The sequence below is a fragment of the Coregonus clupeaformis genome, unplaced genomic scaffold (genome assembly GCF_020615455.1).
Source record: "Coregonus clupeaformis isolate EN_2021a unplaced genomic scaffold, ASM2061545v1 scaf2691, whole genome shotgun sequence".
Lineage (NCBI taxonomy): Eukaryota > Metazoa > Chordata > Actinopteri > Salmoniformes > Salmonidae > Coregonus > Coregonus clupeaformis.
In genome coordinates, this window is record NW_025536145.1 from 33187 (window position 1) to 51694 (window position 18508).

An 18508-nucleotide genomic window follows, 5' to 3' on the forward strand; every position below is an offset into this window, starting at 1 on the left:
CAAACTACAATTCCCAGCATTCACTTCAACACAGTTCCAAGCTTCCAACCAATCAGAAAACATACTTTTTCACATTAATTTTTTCATCAGTTGATGGGAAAACGGCCAGCTAGCCTGCTGGCTAAATAAGCTGCATATTTACTACACATTCGTATTAGATGTTTATGACAATCAATATTTATTTTTAAGCAGATCTGTTGATGGTTGCCAGATGTGGCTATTTTACTGACTTCAGGAACTTCGCGGCTAACGATAATGCAAGTCTTTCATTCAATCTTTTCATTAGCTAACGTTAGCTAGCTAACGTTACTGTAAATGGTCTTATATTGGCGTGTGTGGCTATCTGTTACTAAACGTAACTGTCTCATATTCATAGCTCATATTCTACGCTTCATAATCTACGCTAACTAGTTATCTTGTTTGTCAGTCTACATCCATCCATTTGGAATCACGGCTAATGTTAGCTAGGGAACTAGTCGGTTAGCCTGACAGCTGGCTAGCTAGTTGAACAGGTTGCAAGACCTCCATCTTCACATCTGCCTGGCGGACTCAACAAGCATGGATTACCAGCACAGAGCGAATGCAGTTGGGGATTGTCTTTTGAGTTACACAAAGGACGAGTCTGGGTGGAAAGTCTGCAAGAAATCGGTGCGTAATGTTCTAGGTAGCAATATTAATATTTGATCATCACAGGTGACGTGCCTTTCCGTGCACCGTGTTAACAGCTCCATTTTGCTGTGTCATTGTAAATAACATAGCTAGGTAAATGCAGTGGGTGACAACAGCAAGCAATGTTTTGTTTATGACAAATGGATGCGTCTGTCCATTTTTAGAATGACGTCATCGTGTCCTGGCGGCCTTCGACTGAGTTCCCTGGAAATGTGTAAGTATAAGTTATTCTCCTTAGCAAGGCTAAATCATTCATTTCTACATTTTTGTATAGGATTGGAAGCAAGTTTTCATAATCTTATCTCCGGAGAGTCTTTAATGTTACTGCTTAACAGGGGTACCTAGTTCCTGTCAAGGCTTTCTCCAACAGAACTGACAGCATCAGTTATTGATAAACTGTTGGACTGATCAATTGTTACTAAGTTCATCTTCAGCTGTGTATCATAATAGTCTAATGAGGCCTACTTTCCCTCTCCTCAACCTGTTTCCTTCAGCTGCATTGATGTGAAAAAACGGAGAAACAAATATCCACCAGCTTGCTTTTACCATTCCTGTTTTCAGTTCAGTGCAGATGAAGGAGAGAACATGGAGATGGAGCAACGTTAGACTGTTAATTAAGATACACCCCAGGATTGGTGCTATAACACCCAGGGCTGGCTTCCCAGACACAGATTTAGCCTAGTCCTGGACTAAAAAGCATTCTTAATGGAGAATCTCCATTGACAGTACTTTTTAGTTGAGGACTGGGCTTAATCGGTCTCTGGGAAACCGGAAACCACCCCCAAGTAGACCTATCTCTACATGTGTTATGTTTGACAGGTATTAGGGTTAGTGGTGTTCTGTCTGTCTCTACATGTGTTGTGTCTGACAGGTACAGTGCATTCAGAAAGTATTTAGACCCCTTCACTTTTTCCACATTTTGTTACGTTACAGCCTTATTCTAAAATGGATTAAAAAAAAATAAAAAATCCATCAATCTACACACAATACCCAATAATGACAAAGCAAAAACATGATTTTATAAATTATTGCAAATGTATTCAAAATAAATAAAAATATCACATTTACATAAGTATTCAGACCCTTTACTCAGTACTTTGTTGAAGCACCTTTGGCAGCGATTACAGCCTCAAGTCTTCTTTGGTATGATGCTACAAGCTTGGCACACCTGTATTTGGGGAGTTTCTCCCATTCTTCTCTGCAGATCCTCTCAAGCTCTGTCAGGTTGGATGGGGAGCGTCGCTGCACAGCTATTTTCAGGTCTCTCCAGAGATGTTAGATCGGGTTCAAGTCTGGGCTCTGGCTGGGCTACTCAAGGACATCAGAGACTTGTCTCGAAGCCACTCCTGCATTGTCTTAGATGTGTGCTTAGGGTCATTGTCCTGTTAGAAGGTGAACCTTCGCCCCAGTCTGAGGTCCTGAGTGCTCTGGACCAGGTTTTCATCAAGGATCTCTCTAATCATTTTATACTTTGCTCCGTTAATCTTTCCCTCGATCCTGACTAGTCTACTAGTCCCTGCCGCTGAAAAAGATCCCCACAGCTGCCACCACCATGCTTCACCATAGGGATGATATTGGCCAGGTGATGAGCTGTGCCTGGTTTCCTCCAGATGTGACGCTTGGCATTCAGGCCAATGAGTTCAATCTTGGTTTCATCAGACCAGAGAATCTTGTTTCTCATGGTCTGAGAGTCCTTTAAGTGCCTTTTTGCAAAGTCCAAGTGGGCTTTCATGTGCCTTTTTACTGAGGAGTGGCTTAAGTCTGGCCACTCTACCATAAAGGCCTGATTGGTGGTGCTGCAGAGATGGTTGTCCTTCTGGAAGGTTCTCCCATCTTCACAGAAGAACTCTGGAGCTCTATCAGAGCGGGTTCTTGGTCACCTCCCTGACCAAGGCCCTTCCCCCCCGATTGCTCAGTTTGGCTGGGCAGCCAGCTCTAGGAAGAGTCTTGGTGGTTCCAAACTTCATCCATTTAAGAATGATGGGGGCCACTGTGTTCTTGGGGACCTTCAATGCTGCAGAAATGTTTTGGTACCCTTCCCCAGATCTGTGCTCTACGAACAATTCCTTTGACCTCATGGCTTGGTTTTTGCTCTGACATGAACTGTCAACTTATACAGACAGGTGTGTGCCTTTCCAAATCATGTCCAATCAATTTAATGTACCACAGGTGGACTCCAATCAAGTTGTAGAACATCTCAAGGGATGATCAATGGAAACGGGATGCACCTGAGCTCAATTTTGAGTCTCATAGCAAATGGTCTGAATACTTATGTAAATAAGGTATTTCTGTTTTTTATTTTTAATACATTTGCAAAAAAATCTAAAAGCCTGTTTTTGCTTTGTCATTATGGGGGTATTGTGTGTAGATTGATGAGGACATTTTTTTTTATTTAATCCATTTTAGAATAAAGCTGTAACAGAATGAAGAAAAAGTGAAGAGGTCTGAATACTTTCCGAAGAGTTAGAGTTAGTGGTGTTCTGTCTATCTCTACATGTATTGTGTCTGACAGGTATAAGGGGGAGTCGGTGGTGAAGGGAAGTCCAGAGGAAGGTATGGGAGTGTCTGAGCCAGTGCCCAACGGACTGCGGGTGAAATGGGACAACAATGTCAAGAAGTTTGAGCTCGTAGAGCAAGTCACCGAGGTAGGCTAAGTTTCAAACTTGTGAAAGTATTCACCCCCCTTGGCATTTTTCCTATTTTGTTGCCTTACAACCTGCAATTAAAATTGATTTTGGGGGGGTTGTATCATTTGATTTACACAACATGCCTACCACTTTGAAAGATGCAATCTTTTTTTTTTTTTTTTTTTTTTTTTTTGTGAAACAAGAAATAAGACAAAAAAACAGAACTTGAGCGTGCATAACTTATTCACCCCCCAAAGTCAATACTTTGTAGAGCCACCTTTGCAGCAATTACAGCTGCAAGTCTCTTGGGGTATATCTCTATAAGCTTGGCACATCTAGCCACTGGGATTTTTGCCCATTCTTCAAGGCAAAACTGCTCCAGCTCCTTTAAGTTGGATGGGTTCCGCTGGTGTACAGCAATCTTTAAGTCATACCACATATTCTCAATTGGATTGAGGTCTGGGCTTTGACTAGGCCATTCCAAGATATTTAAATGTTTCTTCTTAAACCACTCGAGTGTTGCTTTAGCTGTCCTGATGAAAGGTGAACCTCTGTCCCAGTCTCAAATCTCTGGAAGACTGAAACAGGTTTCCCTCAAGAACTTCCCCTGTATTTAGCGCCATCCATCATTCCTTTAATTCTGACCAGTTTCCCAGTCCCTGCCGATGAAAAACATCCCCACAGCAGGATGGTGTTCTCGGAGTGATGAGAGGTGTTGGGTTTGCGCCAGACACAGCGTTTTCCTTGATGGCCAAAAAGCTCAATTTTAGTCTCATCTGACCAGAGTACCTTCTTCCATATGTTTGGGGAGTCTCCCACATGCCTTTTTGGCGAACACCAAACGTGTTTGCTTATTTTTTTCTTTAAGCAATGGCTTTTTTCTGGCCACTTTTCTGTAAAGCCCAGCTCTGTGGAGTGTACGGCTTAAAGTGGTCCTATGGACAGATACTCCAATCTCCGCTGTGGAGCTTTGCAGCTCATTCAGGGTTATCTTTGGTCTCTTTGCTGCCTCTCTGATTAATGCCCTCCTTGCCTGGTCCGTGAGTTTTGGTGGGCGGCCCTCTCTTGGCAGGTTTGTTGTGGTGCCATATTATTTCCATTTTTTTATAATGGATTTAATGGTGCTCCGTGGGATGTTGAAAGTTTCTGATATTTTTTATAACCCAAACCTGATCTGTACTTCTCCACAACCTTGTCCCTGACCTGTTTGGAGAGCTCCTTGGTCTTCATGGTGCCGCTTGCTTGGTGGTGGTGCCCCTTGGTGGTGGTGCCCCTTGCTTAGTGGTGTCCCTTGCTTAGTGGTGTTGTAGACTCTGGGGCCTTTCAGGTGTATATATACTGAGATCATGTGACAGATCATGTGACACTTAGATTGCACACAGGTGGACTTTATTTAACTAATTATGTGACTTCTGAAGGTAATTGGTTGCACCAGATCTTATTTAGGACCTTCCTAGCAAAGGGGGTGAATACATAAGTTATTTTTTTCATTTCACTTCACCAATTTGGAGTATTTTGTGGATGTCCATTACATGAAATCCAAATAAAAATCCATTTAAATTACAGGTTGTAATGCAACAAAAAATTGGAAAAAACGCCACGAGGGATGAATACTTTTTCAAGGCACTGTATACTCACAGTCAGTCACAATTCAGTTGTGTTTTCCCCATCAGCATCTATGTTCTGAGTTTGCTTTAGAGAGTTGTCACTGATCATTTGATTCATTTGTTTCTCGATTGATTCTTAGTTATCATTCCTCACTCACTCACAAACAAATCACAACTGAATAGCCGCTTTGTCATCCATTCTTGCTGTATAGTTCTGTCTCTCCTGTATTCTGCCCCAACTTTGTTGATAATGCTCAGGGGTTTTTGGAAGTGAGTTTTACCTGACCTCTATCGGACTTCCCTGGTTACGTGAAGGTTAAATAAGTTACCCAAGCAACCAAAGTGTGTCATCCAGTTTGTTCATGGTTTTGATTCCTGTTTCCTAAAGGGCACCTGCCAGCGACCGTCACACCCACAGCCCCAACGCAGCACTCCTATCCTTTGTTCTCTATTCCATTAGTCACGTTCATGTTTATTTGCTTTGGGACGAACACAAGTACAGGGACATGATCAGTAGGAAAACGTAGATAAATTATCATGGATAGAACTGATGCGATACCTTATTCTGCAGGTCGGAGGGGTACTTTTGTCGTGTCCCGTTGAACGAGGCCCAGTGTTTATCTTGTGGAATGTTGCACTTAGAAATGTCATGGATAGAACTGATGCGTGCCTTATTCCGCTTATCAGAGGGGTTCTTGTTTCATTCTACTTGGTATATTTCTATATGAAGATTTCCACCACGCTGTGTCCTGCTGAGCGAGGCCCAGTGTTTACCTGCCTAGTCTCTCCCCCTCTCACACAGAACATCACTGTCTGCCGAACAGTCACTCCCTCAGCAGCCATGGGCATCATAGCCCCCAGAGACTTTGTCGATGTTATTCTAGTGAAGCAGTACGACTGACGGCACCATTACATCCAATGGTGCGTAACGCCTCAATCTCTCCTTTTACTTCCTTCTGTCTTTTCTCTCTTATATTTTTGAATATTTATCTAACTAACAATGTATTATTTAACTACATTTCTCTACTGACTCAATTCCACATTTCTATTGAAGTGTAGCTCTGTAGTCTTCTCTCCTTGAAGACCACACAGACCTTGGGGTTTTATATGAGCAACTGTTTTTTTCTTTTTTTTTTTTTTGTAGGCTATTTTTATTGAACATTGAGACATTTACAGAGCACATAACAGCTCAGATATTAAGAAATATAAAGGGATAATAGGTATTCTAACAACAACAAAAACAAATCAAGACAATAAAATGAATGATATACAAAGAAAAGAAAAATCAAACACCCGGGATGCACAGACACACCACACTATCAGCAGTAGGCTGAAATCAGAGTAAAGTACAAGAGGAACTCTTGTCACTAATGGTGGTAGTGTGTGGATGATGTAGCCTAATCATCAGCCTTAACCCTCAGAGCGAGGCTGGCTGGGTGGGAATCTCTGGGCCAGACAACTTATCTTATCCACTGCCCCAGACTGAGGCCTAGGCCTAATCATCCATGTCGAAATGTGGGTCGTGTTCAGTAGGCACGAAAAGGAAGAAAATGCTCAAACTGTGATGTACTAGGTCCAATAAGAAAGACTTGGTTATGTATTCCGTTGCAAAATGTTTTGCTACAGTGTGCCCAAGATGAGATACCTATATGTGTTTTACCTTCACTATCAGTGTACTAATTAACATGATGTGATAGATTGAATGATATGTACACACAATTGCATCCCTCATATGTTCTCTCCCCTGTGTTCTGTCCGTTAGCCACCCACGTGAGCCACCCCAGCTGCCCTCCCCAGTCAGGGTACGTGAGGGGCTTCAACCACCCCTGTGGCTGCATCTGTGTCCCCATCTCTGGGTGAGTCATGCTCTGAGACACGCTTCTCTGTTTCACCCTATTGTCGTTGTCTGATGAAAACCTCATCTCCAAAACAAACTTTTCAGGATATTGAAAAAAATGACCGCATTTTCCCATTAACGAACATACAATTATGAAACTTCAGAAGCTATTTTGAATACATTTTATTGGTCCTAGAGTCATTACATTTTCTGAGTACAATGTTCAGTACATTTCATATTTATTTATGCATAAATTGAGTTACAAGGTTTGCAACATTCTCAACATTGTGTTCAGTTCTGTGAGAACCAAGGACGTTTTTGTAGAGGCAATTGTCCGTCACAGGAGGGCAGTAGAGAGCTAAACATCAGTTGAAGCACTGTCTTACTCTATAATGCTGCACAGCAAATAGGTTTGATTTGTGCATCTTCTCACTCTCTCATTATCTAACATGACCACCTGTCTTGATAGCTATGTGGCTGAAGCACTTTCTAATATTGTTCATAAAGTATAGTGTAAATGCAACGTCTCTGTCTCTCCCAGGGAGCCGAACAAAACACAGCTGTTCAGTTTCTTCCAGACGGATCTGGGGGGCTTCCTGCCTCGCTCCGTGGTCGACTCCTTCTTCCCATCCAGCATGGTGGAGTTCTACAGCAACCTGGCCAAGGCCGTCAAGTCCCTCAAGGATCACTGATACACTCATACTATACCTTCCCTTAGCCCTGGTCCCAGATCTGTTTGTGCTCCATAACTAACTCCTGGCAACAGGCGGTACTCAGATCTAGGACCAGCCTTCAGGGGGACCGAAAACACAGCGATTATCTATGAATCGCTTTTACCTGAAGGAATAGATGGATCTAAATGGATTTTTAAAATCCTTATTGAGAGCAAAGGGGGCACACCTCCCCCACCCCCTATGAGCTAAAGCATATATTTCTAGCCTAAAACTAAGGATTGTGTTGTTTCATGAGTCAATAAATAATGTTATATCAACCATACAGGCAACACTCAAGCCAAAAAATGTAGATAAACAATTAGCAACTAAACTTCTGTACAGCCTCTTTAAAAGAGTGGCCACCTGGCCTTGGCTTGGAGCAACTGTATCCTAAGAGCATACTGGTTCAAAGGGAGATGATATTGGATGACATGAGGGAAGGAAGGAGTGCAGCTTGGATTGTCCCAGCACTAACACAGCTGATTTCAGGTGGGTTGAGGTCTTGGTTAATTTGTGTAATAATGGTGTGTTGAGTGCTGGAGCAAAAGCCTGCACCTGGTGCTGTTGCTCTCTAGGACCAGGTCTGGTGGCCACTGTCTTACAAAAAGGTGGGAGGGTCTGTTCTAATTTCATTCATTTAACTCTGGAAAAAGATTGAATATGAATTTCATAGAGGTTCATGGGTAGTTTTCTTGAATTGAAGCGATTGAAATGGAATTGACCTTAGCCCCGATGTTAAAGGTGCAATCTGTATGTTATTTCTCCCCTATTGTAACAAGAATGAGTACAAACACCATCATGAACCCACCCCAACAAAAACACACGTTACATTATTGGACATAATGTAGTTCCTGTTCATGAACCCCCACCAATTCCCACCCCAAAATAATGAGAATAGATTTGAAATCTATATTTTGTATATTATTTAGACACACGGAGGATATGTCCTCCTTCCCTTTTGTACTGTTGCTGTTGAATACAGTCCATTCCGTTACACTGGCTGAATCTACCTACAGTAACATGCATGTTGCATGGACCTTACAGGGAACCCCAGAATGGAATCGGATTCCATTGGGACGAGTCATACCTAATTTTTTGTTGTCCTTTGTATACAGTAGTACTGTACTCGAAATGTTCCAGTTTAATCTGTCTCCACAGCCCTTTAACCGATACCTTAAAGATGGAATCCGGGCAGTAGGGGAAACAGGCGCCACAACCATTGTTATTGTATTTGTTGCCGAGCCGAGGAGCGTCATAGCAGCATGGTAAAAAAATGTTTTGCAGTACATATTGTGGTCTTCTATTGCGCGTGCAATGATGCCTGAGATGGAAAAAAACTATGTTTGTTGTTTGCGGTAACTGGAAAGAGTTATGGACATGGCTGTTTTACCATTAAGGATTCCAGCTTTAACCAATAACCTTTAGAGGGTGTATATACAGCCGGCAGATGTTTCTGGTTACAATAACCCAGCCCCCTCAACTCTATCCTATTCCTAACCTTGACATCTGCTGGCTGTGTATACACCTAACCTCCAAGCATGGATTCCTGCCTCAGTTACTTTTCTCCATGTAGTATGTAGATGTCAAACACAGAACACAGAATTATTCTTAAGCAAAGGTATTTGCGTATGTATGGGCAAATGGCAATATGAACAGCTTCATCTAATGAAGAATGTACATAGGGACCTCCGCTAGAGTAGAGACATGGTATTTGTCCCATAAGGCTCTGGTCAAAAGTAGTGCACTATATATAGGGAGTAGGGTGCCATTTGAGACAGCCCTGGAGTCCCAACATATTTTTAAGCACAGCAGCAGCATAGGACTGCCATATTCTGGGATCAGCTGTGAGTAGTGTGCCATTTTACACTGTAAAGAAACATATTACCAGCATAGAGTTGAGAAACCACTGTCTTTGGTATGGCACAAGAGGGCATGGCCATCCATCTAGGGCAGGGTGCGTCTCAATAGCTTATTGTTTTGTGGAGGAAGCCTCTTCAGAGTATTGAGATATATCCCTATCAGGTGGAGAGGAAGCCTCTTCCAGAGTATTGAGATATAGCCCTAGAATGTGTCTTCACAGTGCTGTACAGTCAACCATCTGCATGCCTGCTGAGTCCTCTACATGTATGATGATAAGCCATTTTACTAATAATGTTTTAAGATCAATATTTTTTTCCTCGTGGTTAAGTTTCCTTTTGAAATGAAAGACTACTAAACTTCCTCTCTTATCCCGAGTGGATATTAACCTTAACTGACAAACCTTTACAAGTGCATTGCATTCCACCTCATTCACAACCAAGTCCTATATGCTTGCTTTTTTAAGTCATCATTTGCCTTTTGTTGGTGTAATACTATTAAGGCATTGTTTTGATGTGTGTTGTTGTACTGTAACTGGAGGCTGAAGATCATACCTTACCTACAGTGTATCGCTGTCTTAACGTCAGAGTACACACATTGTCTATTGGTGGCTTGTTTTTTAAATTTACTCGATAATGCATTTTTCTGCGGCAGATGTAGTGTTTTAGGGTACGTGTTGAATGCTGTCTGTTGTCCTCAACTCCTGATTGGGGAAAAAACAGCTGCTATGGAAAATGGCTACTATCGAATATACTATTAGTTAAGTTGTCAATGAAAGCAACACAGGAAAATAACAGGGGTTTTAGGTAACATTTCCACTTCCAGAAATTTCATTTGGAGGATTCCGGAATCAGGAGGGAATAAACAGAGGGAATCTGGAAATCCTCCAACCAGGATTCTGGAAAACCTGTGAAATTGGGGAAAGTTGCCAGAATTTTGCAACCCTAATCTTAACCTGCACCTTCTACGTACTGTATACTGTGTGTTCCACCCAACAGATTTTGTATTTCACCAGCATCGCATTTAAAAATGACTGACGGTTACATCCAATGTTGTCCTTCTTCCTTGGTGTTATATTACCATCACCACAAGTAGGAAAATGATTATACCCACTAAGACAAATTCACCGGCTGTTTTTCAAAGACCGGAGAAGAGAAGTGGTGGACTAACAATGATGGATGAATAATGGTTACTCAACTTTCCCAGAAGTCCTGTTTGGAAGCTCCCAAAATCAGAAGGGAATAAGCAGGAATTGCAGAATCCTCCAACTTAGGATTTCTGGGAATTTTGGGAAAGTTAAAGTCGTTTTGTCTACAACTCTCATAGTCTCATTAACTGAGTTGATAAATGCATCTGTTTGTTCCATATGAAGTCAAATAACATATAGGTTTTAAAATGTGAGATGGTTATTAAGCAATAAACAGTCTTGTGAATAAACTTTTGAAACATACACATACAGATCGACAGACAGATTGAATTCAATTATTTTATTAATAAATAATGTATCTTGAGGAAAAAGCTTTAGCAGTACCAATATTATACAGAGTTTTAAGTATCTATATATTCCAATAGATTTTGGTACAAAATGTTCACACCCTGTGTTTTTTCCTCCCAATATTAAATTAGGTGACAAAACAAGGTGAACATTTGCTCCAGTTTAGTTATATCTTTGGTTTGACTTCATTGGGAGAATCTCAATTACATTCTCTCGCGTCCTCTCGCCTGGATTCCTTCTCAAAACCAATTGGAGGATAAAGGTCAGAGGGCGGGACCTCTGGCTTTCTCATCCAATGGTTTTTCAGAAGGAGAGAGGACGCGAGGAGAATGCAATTGAGATTCTTCCAGTCAGTTTACCCAATAAACAAATTAAGGGGCTCTCTATTAAATCAAGAGGGCTGAAGATCCGCTTTATAGCGTGATTTACAATTAAAGGCTTAATGTCCTGTGGTCGTGGAGACTGCATTCATGGTAAATGGAAATCTTTACATTGCGATGCTGATCTTCCGCGAGTATGGATTAAATCCAACTCATAGTCTTTGGTCTAAATAATGATTCCAACATCAAGCGCAATACCACAATATTCCATGAAAAACGCAAAATCCCATTTTAAATATTTTTGTATCAGTGTCAAAATCTTTGGACTACATTACAGTATTGTACACTATTTCTAACAGCCAAAAGCAATGGAATGTCTCTCCCCTTCCATGTAAATACTGTATATCTGTGCAAATCTCAAATTCACTGTGGTCCCTGATCTAGAAGTTCTGGGTGTAGGAAGGCAGTCAGAGCAAAGCACCTGTCAACTCACCGCTCTCTACAGCAACAGTCCCTGGATTCTTATTGCAATATGATTTGATCTAGAATATAGATATTATATTCATAATTACAGTATGTTAATAGTGCTCATAAGGAATGGTAAGGATGGCGTGCTGATTTGTGTTCCAGTTGGCCCTGTTTATACCTGGTGCTAACTTGCGTGTTAGGGCTCTATTAATCCGTAGCGCTGAAGACCTGCACTTCAGCATGATTGAAATATAAAGGCAGAGAATGCATTCACGGCAACCAGCATGTGTAATCGAAATTACCTTTAATTTTCAATTGTGCTATAACGCTGAAACTTCAGCGAGCAGATGAATGAGGTAATGTACATTCTGATAGTGGCCACATTTCTGCCATTGCACGACACGTTGTATTAAAAATGTGTTTTAGCCGTATAGAAGTCACATGGTGACCAGATTTACTGTCCTCCCTGTATGGAAATTATTCACAGATATTTTTTCAATAATATTTATTTATTTATTTAAAGACACATATTGATGCATAAAGACAATGGCCCCACCTGTCAATGGTTTTAGAGGGCCGGATAATGATGATTTAAATGGTTTACTGGGTTACACATCCATCTACACTTGTAAGATACCCAGACACAGTGTGTGCCTGACTACCCCGGAGGTGGTAGGAAGATCTGACTACAATCAATCACAATAGGTATTTTAATCAAAGGACACCTGTCATAAACCGCCACATCTTGAGAATCAATAGCCCCGCTTATACTGGTGCCAATATGAGTCATTTGTCCTGGATCTTGTCCACATCCCACTTGTTATGAGAAGTGTACTGTGATCGATTGCATTCTGGATACCACCATGTAAACAGTGTTAGGGCTAACTCCTCAGTCTCCTCCTCCTTCCTCCTCCTGTTAACTACAGTGAGATGCCCCTCAGGCAGAGCTTTCTGCCTCATCCTCCCCCCCTCCGGGATGACTAGAGTGATATGGCCCTCAGGCAGAGCCTTGACGATGTTCCAGGGCCTCGAAGCGGCTCAGCCTCGGGAGGGAGGAGCTCTGGACCTGCAGCAGTTATCGCCAGACTGCAATCCACTCTGCTCCGCAGCGCCACTCTATCAGGAGCAGGAGAACACACTGTCACACATTGGTCTGGGGTAAAGTTTCCCCTAGCTGCAGATCTGGGATCAGCTTCCCTCCCCCATTTTATAAAAATGTAAGCTTATAAAACTGTATTTCTGCTGTTTGCATGCTCTCCACTTTCTGTGACATCACAACTTTTCTAACCATAAAATCAATTGTTAAACGTGTTAAGAACAGGTCTGTGTGGCTCAGCTGGCAGAGCATGGTACTTGTAACGTAAGATCGTTGGTTTGATTCCTGCTGTGGTCACCTATACTAAAAAATGTATGCACACACTACTGTACGGATAACAGTAAAAGTTCATAAATGGCACATTATTGCTTTTTAAAGTTCACCCAAATTACAAAATGATATATCGGTTTCCTTACTCCTGTAAGGGCTTAGGACATGGTAAGGCAGCAATCCATGCTTTGGTTTTGTTTACCTGGCCACTGTCTCCAAATATTAACTTTTTTGTGAACTATCCCTTTTACTCCTGTATAGTACGTACTTTTAAAGATCCTGTTGATGACCAGAGACCTGTCTCTGTGGATAGTACTGTACCTTTTAAAGATCCTGTTGATGACCAGAGACCTGTATCTGTGGATAGTACTGTACATAAAGATCCTTGTTGATGACCAGAGACCTGTCTCTATGGATAGTACTGTACCTTTAAAGATCCCGAAGTTGATGACCAGAGACCTGTCTCTGTGGATAGTACTGTACCTTTAAAGATCCTGTTGAGGACCAGAGGCCTGTCTCCATGGATAGATCCTTTCCCTCCTTCCAAACTGAATCCCCACGACCTCCTCCTGTCTCCAGCTCCTATTGTCAGCATGGTTGTCCATCCTCCACTACAGACAGAGCGAGAGAGAGAGCGAGAGAGAGAGAGCGAATGAACAACCAACGTATACATACAGTACATACACTGTATGATACAGCCACAAATGCAAGCATTTTGCTACATCCACAACAATATCTGCTAAATCTGTGTTTGCAACCAATAAAATTTGATTTGATTTGATGTGCACGCACACACACTCTGCCACATTGGGACCACACGGTTTTGGGTGTGCTATCTTACTAGGTGAACTTGTCTGATCACCTTCAACTAACTGTAGGGTTGAGGTCTGTACTGCTACTGCTGATAGAGGATCACCAGCCTTGCTCCCTCCCTTCTTCCTCCCCCCCCCCCCCCCCCTCTCTCCCTGCTCACCACCACCACGGTGGGTTATGGTGCGGGCCTGGCGCAGTGTGGCGGTGGCATGGCGTGTGTCGCGTCTTAGTGTTGGCCGCTGATGGACAGCACCGCCACCCTTCTCCACGGTCCCCTCTTGAGCCGCCAGGCCATGGGGGAAAACACGATGCACCTGGGGGAGGGAGGAATGTCACGAGCGTTAACAATGGACTTTCCCATTCTAAGCACTTCGCCTGATTGGTGGAGCAGGCGGCAGACATTTTGTAGAGTTGCCAATTATCTGGCCATGCTAGAAAGGACAGTATCAGGGATTTATAGCCATGGGATCCTATCTTTAATCTTTAAGTCCAAAATCATACGCCTAACTAGACAGACACTGTATGTTGTACAATACAATACAACTTTATTGTCATACAGTATGTTACAGTGAACAACAGAAACGTGTCTTCTGCAGAATTCTCAACTCCCAGATAGCACACATGACATAGAAATACACTCCTTAACATAAATTTGACGATATATACTTTTCATCTGCTCTAGCATGACCTTAGAGTGTGATTGGCTATAGTTATGTGGTGGGCCTTTCAGTATGGTTAAGAGTACAGTATACTCACTGTGGTGGCCTTGCTCTCCACAGGTCTATCCCACCAGCGATGCTGAAACCCAGACCTGCTCCTTCCTCCTTGTGCAGAATCACCACGTGGATGTGCTCAAATTTGCTAGAAAGAGGAAGGAAAGATGTAATCTCTTTCATTCTAACACTCAAAATAATGTTTTCATCTTTTTTTTGTCTACTTTAGAATTTTACTGTTGGCCTAGTGATTTTTGCATTGATTTCAAATTATTCTAGTTATATTTATAACATTGATAACACATTTTGGCCATTTGGGACTTTGGGCCTTAAGTTCTTGTTCAAATCTATTAAGTGTAGGAGTACTGATCTATGCGTTCAGGTCCCCCCTGTCCATGTAATCTTATTCACTATGATCTAAAAGACTAAACCATTCTTAGATCAGCAACATTGTTACCTGGGACGATTAATACTTTATGACGTTAGTCAGACTTGGATTCATGTTGCATTCACAGAGATACAGTTCTCAGTTTGATTATTAAACCCAGCTGTGTTGGGATGATTTCCAGATGATTGCATGTTGTGAGAGAGCTTGAGGGGGACCAAGTGTCTCGCCCTCACCTCCGGTAAACCACACACGCAAACATCTAAGCACACAGACACACACACACACACACAACAGACGCACACAGTCACACATGTAGTAAGAGTGGCGTGGCAAGACATCGAGAAAGGAAATGCATACAGATGCACAGAGCCAAGTGGTCCCTTTGAGAGAGAGGTCTGTGTGTGTGTGTGTGTGTGTGTGTGTGTGTGTGAGTGTGCGTAAGGGGTTGCGTAGACAAAAGCTTTGATTGCCTCATAGAACGGAAATGAAGAACAGCAAACACAATACACACTGTAGATACTCTGTCCACCCTGAAAGCCTCTTAATACACACTGATACTCTGTCCTCCCTGAAAGCCCTCTTAATACACACTGTGATACTCTATGTCCACCCTGAAAGCCTCTTAATACACTGATACTCTGTCCTCCCTGAAAGCCTCTTAATACACACTGTGATACCTGTCCTCCCTGAAAGCCTCTTAATACACACTGTGATATCTGTCCTCCCGAAAGCCTCTTGTAATACACACTGTGATACTCTGTCCTCCCCTGAAAGCCTCTTAACACACACTGTGATACTCTGTCCACCCTGAAAGCCTCTTAATACACACACCTCACTGTCCTCCCTGAAAGCCTCTTAATGCGCGCATGTGATACCTGTACCTCCCTGAAAAGCCTACACACTGTGATACTCTGTGCTCCTCCCGGAAAGCCTCTTAATACACACTGTGATACTCTGTCCACCCTGAAAGCCTCATAACACTGTGATATTCTGTCCTCCCTGAAAGCCTCTTAATAACACTGTGATACTCTAGTCCACCCTGAAAGCCTCTTAATACACACTGTGATACTGTCCACCCTGAAAGCCTCCTTAATAACACTGTGATACTCTGTCCTCCCCTGGAAAGCCTCTTAATACACACTGTGATACTCTGTCCTCCTTGAAAGCCTCTTAATACACACTACACACACACACAGACATACAGACTCACACACACAGACACATTCACACACACACACACATAGACACACACAAAAATTACACTCACCCACACACACACAGACACATTCACACACACACACACACACACAGCCAGACACACTAAAAAAAAAACACACACACACACACACACACACACACACACACACACACACACACACACAGACACATATCTGCAGCTGAGCACTCCTAACCGTAATCCTTAATGGTCCCTCCAGTCCAGTAGCTCATTCCATACGGGCTTGTTGTTTTGCAGAAGCCAGTGGTGAGTAATGCATGAGAGAGCAGCTCTTACCATGCTTCCCACATGGCACCCTGTTATCCAGAGACTTATGGGCCCTGGTCAAAAGTAACGCAACTACTAAAGGACTAGCATGTCATTTGGGACAGCCTTGGACTCAGGGGTATAGATATACTGATAAAGGGGTTTGAAACCCATTATTTTATGTTGTGTATTTGGATTCGGGATATGACCTCTTAGAGAGTAGACCACAGTTGAGAGATAATCAACAGTAAGAGTTGACAGTCTGTCATGACTGGAGTGTTAACTGGTGTTATTGTGTAATGTTAATGTTGTGTTACTGTGGCTAACGATGTGGTGTTGATGGTGTTACTGTGATGTTGATGTGGTGTTGATGTGGTGTTGTGATGTGGTGTTGATGTGGTGTTGATATTGATGTTAAGTGGTGTTGATGAAATTGGTGTTGATGTGTTACTGTGGGTGGTGTTAATGTGGTGTTGATGTGGGGAACATCAGTATTTTACATATAACACAGGTGAGGGAAAAAAGTAGTTGATCCCTGCTGATTTTGTACGTTTGCCCACTGACAAAGGAAATGATCAGTCAATTGTAATGGGGTTTATTTTGAACAGTGAGAGACAGAATAACAAACACAAATGTTGGTGAATAGATTTGCATTTTAATGAGGGAAATAAGTATTTGACCCCCTGTCAATCAGAAAGATTTCTGGGTTCCAGGTGTTTCTTTTATGACAGGTAACGAAGTTGAGATTAAAGAGGGAGTGCTCCTAATCTCAGCTTGTTACCTGTATAAAAGACACCTGTTCACAGAAGCAATCCAATCAATCAGATTCCAAACTCTCCACCATGGCCAAGACCAAAGAGCTTCTCCAAGGATGAGGGACAAGATTGTAGACCTATACAAGGCTGGAATGGGGCTACAAGACATCCATAGCCAAGCAGCTTGGTGAGAAGGTGACAACAGTTGGTGGGATTATTCGCAAATGGAAGAAACACAAAAGAACTGTCAATCTCCCTCAGCCTGGGGCTCCATGCAAGATCTCACCTCGTGGAGTTGCAATGATCCCTTGAGAACGGTGAGGAATCAGCCCAGAACTAACGGGAGGATCTTGTGTCAATGATCTCAAGGCAGCTGGGACCATAGTCACCAAGAAAACAATTGGTAACACACTATGCCGTGAAGGACTGGAACGGTAGCGCCGCAAGAGTCCCCTGCTCAAGAAGCACACATATACAGGCCCGTCTGAAGTTTGCCGTAAGAATATCTGAATGATTCAGAGGAGAACTGGGTGAAAGTGTTGTGGTCAGATGAGACCAAAATCGAGCTCTTTGGCATCAACTCAACTCGTGGCGTGTTTGGAGGAGGAGGAATGCTGCCTATGATCCCAAGAACACCAAACCACCGTCAAACATGGAGGTGGAAACATTATGCTTTGGGGTGTTTTTCTACAAGTGGAGGACAACTTCTACCCACATCAAAGGGACGATGGATGGCGCCATGTACCCATCAAATCTTTCAGTAAGAACCTCTTCCCTCAGCCAGGGCATTGAAAATGGGTTGTGGATGGGTATTCCGGCATGACAATGACCCAAAAACACGGCCAAGGCAACAAAAGGAGTGGAAGAAGAAGCACATTAAGGTCCTGGAGTGGCCCAGCCGTGATCTCCAGACCTTAATCCCCATAGAAAATCTGTGGAGGGAAGCTGAAGGTTCGGAGTTGCCAAACGTCACGCCGAAATCTTTAATGACTTGGAGAAGATCTCAAAGAGGTGGGACAAAATCCTCCGCAGAGATGTGTATGCAAACCTGGTGGCCAAACTACAAGAAACGTCTGACCTCTGTGATTGCCAACAAAGGGTTTTGCCACCAGAATACTAAGTCATGTTTTTGCAGAGGGTTAAAATACTTATTTCCCTCATTAAAATGCAAATACATTTTATAACATTTTTGACATGTGTTTTCTCTGGATTTTTGTTGTTGTTATTCTTGTCTCACTGTTCAAATAAAATGGGCTTCATTAAAATTATAGACTGATCATGTCTTTGTCAGTGGGGCAAACGACAAAATCAGGGATCAAATACGTTTCTCACTGTACCTGAGTCAGTGAGGCCCTCAGGGAGGAAGAGGGATGGTCCTCCCAAATAAAATAAAAACA

General features: G+C 42.5%; 1 pseudogene; it reads left to right on the top strand.

Moving 5' to 3' along the window:
* The first annotated feature begins 100 nt into the window (after positions 1-100).
* Positions 101-7532, top strand: LOC123489019 (annotated as a pseudogene).
* The last annotated feature ends 10976 nt before the right edge of the window (positions 7533-18508 follow it).